The 9,952-nt window shown below is 33.5% G+C and overlaps 1 long non-coding RNA gene across 2 annotated transcripts; it reads right to left on the bottom strand.

Annotated features, from left to right (window-relative positions):
- Positions 1 to 1,810: 1,810 nt before the first annotated feature.
- Positions 1,811 to 2,820, bottom strand: LOC135143299 (uncharacterized). Of its 2 annotated transcripts, XR_010282743.1 has the most exons (4): positions 2,578 to 2,820; positions 2,392 to 2,529; positions 2,049 to 2,191; positions 1,811 to 2,008 (listed from the first exon to the last, which is right to left on the bottom strand). It is a non-coding gene; the product is annotated as an uncharacterized LOC135143299 (long non-coding RNA). The 2 variants fall into 2 exon arrangements; XR_010282742.1 differs by having other exon boundaries at positions 1,811 to 2,191.
- Positions 2,821 to 9,952: the final 7,132 nt, after the last annotated feature.

Raw genomic sequence — 9,952 nt, 5'->3', positions numbered from 1 at the left:
AAAGGGCGGACGCTTGCCGTGAATAATTTGCTGTAAATTGTTTAGTGCTTGACACGACTTTATTTTTGTTTTAATTCTTCTTTCTCATTTGTTGCAGTTGGTTGTTAACAATAAAATATATATATTTACATATTGTCATTTCAATACCACTGGCATGTCAATGAATAAAATAAAACACTGTTTATTAACCCCCGACTGAAAAAGAGGAGTGTTATAACTTTGACCCCTTTTGTCTTTCTCTCTGTATGTCTATTGCAAAGTAGGTTCCAAGCAGATGGACCTAATTCAATGCGGCTTTTTTGTTTAAAATCTGGTTCGATCAGAATGGTTCTTAACTATGTTTGATGGTAAAGACTTAAGCTATTTTTAACTTGGATGAACTGATTTCGATGCGGTAGTTTTTAGTTGAAAGATAGTTTAATCGGGATGGTGCTTAGATATCAAAAAATATCATCAGCTGATATTATTTGTGTATCTCCCTGTTGCACCGTACCTATGAAGTTCAGTTTGGAAGGTTCTTATGAAGCTGGTTTGATGGATAACTGGATTTGCATCCTCTTGGAGCCTGCAAGAAGAAAAAGCAGTAATTGTACATGGAGACTTCAAGCAGACTTCTCATAAATTACATTTCTACAATGTCAAGTCATTCTGTCAGTAATTCGTTATTTACTAGACATTAGTTTTATTCTTGCGTGTCAAGTGATTTTGATTTAAAAAAAGGAGAAAATTGTAATTCGTAGTGTGATTCAATACTTCTCTTTGGAAGGGAAAACTGCGACAGAAATCCATCAAAATATTTTTCCTACATTGGGTGATTCATATCCTTCTTAACAGGGCCGGCTCTAAGGGACCAGGCGCCCCGATGCAACTTACTGTTCAACGCCCTTAAAAAAATTTTTGTAAAAAAAACCAAAGTTTTGTAATCACATATTTTTGTAGAGAGATACTTTTTATTAACAAACATGCATAAAATTATGATGATTTGATGAATCAATCTTAATATATAAAAGTGTTTGTCTTAACTGACAGACTGACTGATTCATCAACGCAACTACTAAAGCTACAAAGCTACAAACATGAAATTTGGACAGTAGGTTCCTTTTGTACAGGGTCATTATAAAATATTGTAGTCGAAGAAGGCCATGATTTTGGTGACATTTTGTGCCGCCTTTTTCAGTTTTGTGGAAAGGATTACACTAATATTGGAATTTTTATTTTTAGAGCCACATTAGTTGACATTAGCGGCTGCACTGTTTCAACGCTTCATCAAATTCTGTCAGATGTCAATAATTTTTTCGTTTGTACTGGTACGTTTTCCCTCACTTTGTGCGTTAATTGACTTGTCTTGTTTTCATTTTTGCTGTCTTCCCCTTTGTTAGAACTTTAATAAGTGTCTCAAAAAACAGTTTTTATCAAAACTACAGATCATTGTGGAATAATCTCAGGTAATGAACAGAGAGGAATAACTATGGTCAGTGTTACAAATGATTTTTTTAGTTCTTTGGCGCAATCATCATGCCTATTACCGTAATGGGGTGTTAAATGAGGATGGGGATGGAGTGTACTCTGTGGAGGCGTCTAAAAACGAGTATCTAGTGAAATGTTCTGTTGTCATTGATGAAGAATCTTTGAAGACGCTATATGGCGAACTATGGCCAGATTTAACGACACTGGTAGCATTTCTAAGTGAAAACCGACGGGGAGACCTCAAGTTAGTGAAGACGTTGTTGAAGATTTAAGGATGAGAATGGAACAAAGTCCGAATAAAGCTTTGTCAAAAATCTTTACTGTCCGGAGTACTATACAGCCCATGTCAGAAAATCGTAAAAGAGAAGTTACATATGCATCCATACAAGATTTTGTTGGTTCAGGAGCTGCAACCAGCTGATTTTCCTTGCCGCGTTGGGTAGTGTAGTTGGTTTCAAGCTGATATGGACGATAACGGGATTCTCGATTTGTCGTTCTTTTCTGATGAAGCCTGGTTTCATCTGTTAGGCTATTATGTCAACTGACAGGACTTCAGAATTTGGTGTATAGAAAATACTCACGCTTTTGAAGAAACACCATCACACGCAATGAAGGTTGGTGTGTGGTTAGCTGTTTCCAGACGACGATTCATAGGCCTGATACTTTTTCAAGTAAATGAATGTGATCAATAAACAAAATTAGATGTAGAAAGTGTATGTAGGTACTGCAATAAAGTTTTTTATTTTCAGTAACTTTCATTTTTCTTTCGGTGTTAGTTGCATTCTCTTAATTTAAAACTTACTTCAACTTACTGTTTAGTAATAATTGTAATTTTACTATTAGGAAAGTTAAAAATCTTTATTAAACATTCTGTTGTTTCAAGAGATCTCATAATCAGCTACAGAACTCTTAACACTATGCTACTGAAATTTTATTGGTTTTTTTCATCTTTTTTCTTATAGAAATTTTGAAAAATCTTGATATTAGGATGGCCATGTGGGCGTGTTTTGGGTAGAACCTCTTCGACATTCCTGTTATGCAGATCTGGCATGTTTCAGATATCTAGAAACTGCAAAGCTGAAGGTAATGTTTGGACATAGCAATTTTCACCTATTGTAGGGATGAAGATCAAGGATTTCAGTTGTGTTTTTTCAAGAGAAAAGCACCGGTCACAAACCATGTCTGCACCAATATTTTGACGATTCCTTACAATTTACAAACAGAACTTTCGCGGGATCACAACTTTGGCAAAATTATTTACTGCAAAAACTCATTAGGTACTCATAGTGTTCGTTAACTGTGATAAGACTTGCTCTGCCATTGTCCATTACGTGATTTTTCACAATTTTTACCTTCAGGGTACCTATAAAAATGTAATTTTTTAAATAATTGCCGTGTTCATTGGTTTCGACAAACTTAACCTCACTTTTTGGATTTCATTATTTGAAAAATTATTGCTTCTTTGCAAAACAGACCAGATGATTTATTCTGTTCAACTCCAATCGACTTTCCAAGGTGTAATTCATGACAAAGCCCTTAAACGTTTTTCTGACAATTTACAATTTTTGAAACTGAAATGTATTGCAGTGGCGTTCACAAATGCTCGATAACACTGCAACCCTTAATGCTCTGGCCTGGCGTCTTTTCGTGTCTATTTAAAATGAAATTAAACCGCGAACCGGGCATTTCAATTTTTGACACATCTGACAGATTTGTTTGGACGTTCGTGACATTTCAAAACAGTTCAAATCATTTTGGTGATTAGCGGCACGAGAAAAATTTCATTTGTTTTTCATAGGTGAGTTGACTACAATATTTTATAATGACCCTGTATCATAAGCACCCATTAAGAAAATATTTCTGGAAATTCCGCCCCTACGGGGACAAAATAGGGTATGAAACTTTGTGCAGAAATCCCGTGAGTTTTTAAGTCAGACGGGTTCACTGGGGAGGGAGGAGTGACCGAGATGAAAAATGATAATTTCTGAGGCTTTCACGGTCGGAATCAATACATGATCGTTTTCCGAGTTGGAACCGTGTAATTTCTCAAAAAAGTTTCGCTTCTGGTATGGTTGACATACTGAGTTACCGTGCTCTTTTGCCTTATTCTTAACCCTGCTCCTGAAGATGCCATTTACGAAAGTGTGCGAAACGTTGAGCCCAAAAACTCAATTTACACGGTTCCAACCCGGAAAACGATCATGTATGAAAAATGATGAGTCCTAATTGCGAATTCCGCGCAAATGGAGCTGCGGGCAACAACTTTTCTATAGTTTAGGAAATATCGTTGTACCCTATAAAATTGTATTGACAATAACGAGACGAATAGTAGTACAATAGCCAGAGATATTTACTACTTAAATTTGTCGCGTGGCGGTAATCCGCTGACCTTAAATTTCTAAAGGCGCGGAAGTCCGACCCTGTGCGTAGAATTACCTGCTAAATGTTCTCCAACAAATTCGTGGGGACTGGTGTGAGCCATAAATATTTCTTACCATTGTACTACTGTCCGCCTCGTTATTGTCAATAAAATTTTGTATCGTACAACGATATTTCCTAAACTGTACATAGTATAAGTATAAAAATATTTATATTGCAAACGTTTTTCAATTTTTAATATTGTAAAATTGATACGAATTCAAAGTTATTTTTAATTTAGACTTATCTCAATGTTAATCCAAATTTAAATTTAAAATGAATGATGACAAAAATCCACGAAATGACACAGAACCAAATTCGGCTACAAACAGGAACAGTGAAAAATATAACAAAACTGTTGAACAACCACCACAACCAAAACCAACCGACTAGACTTGGAAAATACAATTTTTAAGTATGCCGACATGGACTTTTATGGTAAAAACAAACGTGACAAATGTTAGGAAAAACATCTAGTTGTGGTCATACCGCTGTCTCGTCAAATTGTTACCCAGATAATGCATCATAAATCTGGTTATTTTTTGTAGGTATTGATCTAAAGGTCCCATCACCCAACCCAAAGACGCACTCTTTTTTAATTTTTACGACTCCGAATTGAGTTTTTACCCGAAACGTCCAGATTTTTGGAAAAAAAATCAAAATTATAAAACAACATTTTGCAATTTAATTTTGAATCTGCTAATCCGAATGTTTTGAAATTTTGCAGATGTTTTAAGGCTATAAAGAGCATCATAAATCTTTACTCAAAATATATTTGGTTATCCCCTCCAAAAACTTGATGACGTCAGCTCAAAAGTTTGCCAAATAAATCCTATCGAAACTGTACAAAATATGATGAGTCTGTGCTTGTGATATATCACTCCATTCATATTTTTTGGATTTGCATATACAGGGTGACTCAAAAAAATTAATGAATGCTTAAATTGATTTTACTGATTTACTCAGGAACTCCAGAACCGAATGTTTTGAAATCTTGCAAATGTTTTAAGGTTATAAAGAGCATAATACATTTTTAATCAAAATATATTTGGTTATCTTCTACAAAAAACTGATGACGTCAGCTCAAAAGTTTGCCGAATAAATCCTATCTAGAATATACAAAGTATGATGAGTCTGTACTTGTAATTTATCATTCCATTCATATTTTTTGAATTTGCATATACCGGGTGACTCAAAAAATTAATGAATGCGTACATTTATTTTAATGATTTACTCAGGAACTACAAAACCGAACGCTTTGAAATCTTGAAAATGTTTTAAAGTTATCATAAGCATGGTAAGTTTTTGATCAAAATGTATTTGCTCATCCCCCCTAAAAATTTATGACGTCACCACAAAATTTTGCTTAATAAATCCTATCTAGAATGTACAAAATATGATGAGTCCTATAGTACATAAATGCAATTAGGCGACTGAACGCTTGCTTTTTATTGGAATTCAGTTTCATGGTCGAGGTCGTACTAGGACCACAAGTACTCCACAGTTAGAGGAGGAAATCTTAAATCTTGTGGCTGAACATCAGACAAGAAATGCTCCGGTTGGGAGTGTGTCCCAGCACAATAAATAAAATTACAGAAGTGAGAGGCTTCATATCTATCATCTCTACCTCTATTACAGGGTACATACAACACTTCTTCACGGAGATTACGATTTACCTCTAAAATTTTGTGGACTGATTTATTTGAACGTCTCTAAGAAATAGCGAATTCAGTATATATGTTGGCTAGAACAAATGACAATTATTGCTTAAATGCTTTAGGTAGGAATTTTCTAAATCTTCTCTAGTGTTTAGTTGGTTATGGTTTCACGGATTTTTCTTTTCGTTGGTTTTGTTTTCATTTACAATTTATGATTGTCTTATTAAATGTTTTTTTTTATTTATTTACTTCGAAAAATAACTGTTTTATTAATAACAATGCACAATGATTAACGTTGTGATGAAAAAAAATTAGTAGCACTTCTTTCGGGCCTGAAGTACAATAAATCATATCCAGCTACAAATTTTGATTTTCCGATTTTTTTTTATTAGAACGCCTATAAGTTAAAATAAAGATACGTATGCAGTGTTAAAGTAAATGTGAAGAAGCTTGTTATGCGTATGTATCAAATGAGTTTTTCCTTTACACAATTTTGTGATAACATCAACATTTTTTAAAGAACACTTTGGATAGGTAGTTTAATACTAATAATAACAGCACTGTATGTCCAAATGCTCGGGAAAATGGAGTAAGCCGTTCCTGATTTAGTTATTAATCAATAATATAAATTGACACAGCTATTATTTTTTTTATTACTATATTTTGGAAACTTTTTGCAAAATTTAGGCATTGAAGGAAAAAACTCAAGGCGGATTCGAATATCACAAGTGTAGGAATATCTTATTGCATAACATATGTAAATCATTTTAAACTAGAATTCTTTGATTAGCCCAATTTTGGTTAGCGTTTTACCACCTACATAACATTCCTAATATAGACGCTGATTCAGCTTAAATGACCCAATTGCCTCTTTTTAATAGGGAACTCAGCATACACTATACGCATACTTTTTGATTCAAACTTTAATTTCAATCATACCATAAATCTAAGAATGTATTGCTCTGTCACTGTCAGTTTAATTAGCAACATTTATTCAAGTTTCAAAATTGCGGAGGTATTTTTTTCATACACGAAGTAAAACCACTAGATTAGCTGTAAATACGAGTATATACGCACAGCAATATCCAGGACGAAGACATCGTAAGTACTCACAAAATTTTTAAACGACTTGAAAGGTGTATAAGAGGAAATTATCTTGTAAGTAAACGTAGAAGTGCGTAGTCCCGATTGAACATCATTGTACTAGGTGGTAGTGAGATGTTAGCAGGGTAGCGACCTATGTGTCACAGCCTTCGGTGTGATTAATCACTTCGCATCATTGTACTATTTTTAATGGGGATACCAAAAAGTAACAGTATCTGTAACGCCGTTCGAAAACATTGCTAAGTTGCAAGAACGAATTGCACGTACGTCAGTTTTTTGGTTCTGAAATGTTAGCACGTGTAAGATGTTTTTTTTTTATAAACAAAATTGAAGCTTGTGAGCAGAATGAACACATCAAGAATCTTGTTCTTTATTATGTTTTATTGGAAAATAATAACTAATGTTTCAAAATGTCTTGTGTTTATATGACATTTACATTGACTTTTCACAAAAGAAAAGAACACTTGGATTAACGGCATTTTGTAAATTAAATCTTGAAACAAGACGTAAGCGGAAAATATATGTTGGGGTGCCTATAAGAAAGAGATAAATGGGTCATTTAAGCTGAATCGCCCTGTACATAAAAAATTTGACACCAATCGGTGCGGTAGTTTCGGAAATTATCTGTCTAACAAAAATCGACACAGACGACATACAGACAAACAGACAGACAACTATAGACACAGAGATAGACAGAAGCGGGATACCACTTTTTTTGTACTCTAGAGATCATGAAACGTCGAGGAAACATGACCGTAGCAAGCCGCCCAATGGACTCGATTACTAAGGTTCTTAGCTTATGCTCAGAAAGTATGTAGAAGGTATTCACGCATTAGGTACATGCATTATTTCCAAATATTTATGTTTTTTTTAATCTACATCCGAAATAATTTTTTCATTTTTTTTTCATTCCGGAAACCTTCGTACATAATGTATTGAAGAGTTAATCCGCCATTTTCCATACACCCGGTGTATATATAGCATTCCTGAAATTTAATAGTATTGGAAATAATTTAAGTACCTCACATATGGTTAAGTATCTTATCTAATTTTCTCCTCATATTTTTTAGGCAGTCGAAATTCATGTTTTCAAAAATTGCCGTTAAGTCTGTTATCAACTATATTTTCATATATGGTGAGGAAAGTCGTACACAATGTTTTAATTAAGCTCCTTCCTACGAAACTGTGAATTATTCTAAAGTTAGAATATTGTCGTAATAACGACGATAAATGTTAAAAATTGTAAAACACCGTATTATTATATCAGAGGAAAAAAACACTAGGGGTCAGTTTCATAATTAATTTAAAGTTCCTTTAAAATTTTAAAATTTAAAGTGAGTTTTTGTTACAGCAACAAATTATTGTAACAATATTTTAAAATCACTTTAAATGTAAAGAAACTTTAGGGTTGATTATGAAACTGGCCGTAACTTGTTTCGAGACTCGCGTTTTACTTTCTTTTGGCTACGGTTTTAGAAAATCCACCTTGTAGGTTTCATTGTAAAAACTGCACAATTAGTATTCAGGTGACGAAACGTATTTTTTTTCGTCCAAGAAACTACTTTTGTCTGACATTGAAATGCCAAGGCATCATACGGTTCGTCTGCGCATCGAATTCCGTCTTTGATCTATTGTACAATTATTTCCCGATAAACTGACAAAGTTTTAACAAGACACCGCTATTTAGAACAAAAACTTGGATACATGGATGTTTGGCACTAGACCACCACCGTGCTTCGACAACAAACTGACTATAATGTCCCCAGATGCCTTTCTACTACTACGGCATGTTGAATATCTGTTTAGACATGAGCTCAAACACGTGCTATGAATTATTTAATCTGCAAAACGGCCAGAAAAACGTTTAATTAAAAAAGCGCTTTGTATTATTATTCACGGCTGTTTTTATTGGTAATCTATTCAACACGAGCTGTTAGTGACCGTATCTGAAGAACCGCTTCGGATACCTGAGGAATATTAGTTGGCACTCTTAAGTGAATTACTGTTGACAGAACCTTCATCTACTTAATATTTTAATTTTGTAAAAAAAATATATCGGCAAATTGTATGTCAGTAATCACCGGCGAAAGTGTTAGAGTACAATGTGATAAATTTTTTCACCGATTAAGTGCTATTTCATTCAATATAGGTGGTCAGATTTTTGCAAATTTTAAAAATATGTCGTAATGGTCTTTCTTTTTGTATTTTCTTTTCAAGATTTCTTATTTATGTATAATTTGAATAAAACAGTCGATTAAATTTTTCAGTAAAAGTGCGTTTCAAACAAATTTTCTTTGGATGTAAAGTGGATCATTTGCAGAAGGTAAGCAGATATTTTTCTCTTCTATATGTATAACAGTTGCAACTGTTATATTTTCTACGTATAATAAGGAAGACAGAAATAATAACAACAAAACGCCATGAAGGGACCATGTTTTTGCAGCTACACAAAAAACTATTTGTTAGATAGTTTTTTAATAAGTAATTAATATGAGGCTTTCATGTCAACTCAGGATCCAACATAAAACTAAGAAATAATACAGATGTACTTTGTATTACACAAGGGCGAAATGAAAATGTGATTTGCTGAGTTTGATTTTATTTAATGTTAACTTATTAGCGTTAAACCATGCTTTGATTTTTGATTCACTTGTACTAACTGAAATACTCAACTAATCTAAATTATTATTATTTAAAAATAAAAAAATTGACCCAGAACAGAGCCCTGTGGGGCGCCAGAAGAGTCTTGGGGTTGGGATGAATTAACACCCTCTATCTTTCACATAAGTATATATTAACGTATTAGCTTAATGGAATTATTAACGCAACCGTAGTGTTTTAGTTTTTCTATAAGTATGCAGTGATTAACACAGTCAAACGCCTTAGGCAGGTCGAAGGTAATCATGGAAGAGTAGTTCTTCGATTCAAAGTTTTATAAGACGTTGCAGGAAATAGAACTAACAGCTGGAGTCGTTGATTTGTTATTACGAAATCAAATTTGGCATTATGTAATACGTCATTAGTAGACTTAGGAATTTATGCAGCGAAATCTTAGTGAAATATGCGCATATTTATGCCGTTATTGTTGTGGAAATATGCAGAATGTATGCAAATTTTTTGTCAAATATGCAAGAAATATGCTGAAACATATAAACAAAATATTCAGATCATTATATTTATTTGTAAAACAAATATGTGAAAATATATTTCAAATGTTTACAATGGCTATTGACTACTATTATTGTCGCTGAAACATTTTACAACAATGCGTTTTTCAAAATTTTCAACCAAAAATGTTTTTCTCC

The sequence above is a fragment of the Zophobas morio genome, unplaced genomic scaffold, assembly GCF_036711695.1.
Source record: "Zophobas morio isolate AGI-343-1 ecotype UQ-CSIRO unplaced genomic scaffold, CSIRO_AGI_Zmor_V1 ptg000058l, whole genome shotgun sequence".
In the NCBI taxonomy this organism is placed as follows: Eukaryota; Metazoa; Arthropoda; class Insecta; order Coleoptera; family Tenebrionidae; genus Zophobas; species Zophobas morio.
Note: the sequence above shows the minus strand (reverse complement) of the source record. Positions and strands in the feature narration are given on the sequence as shown.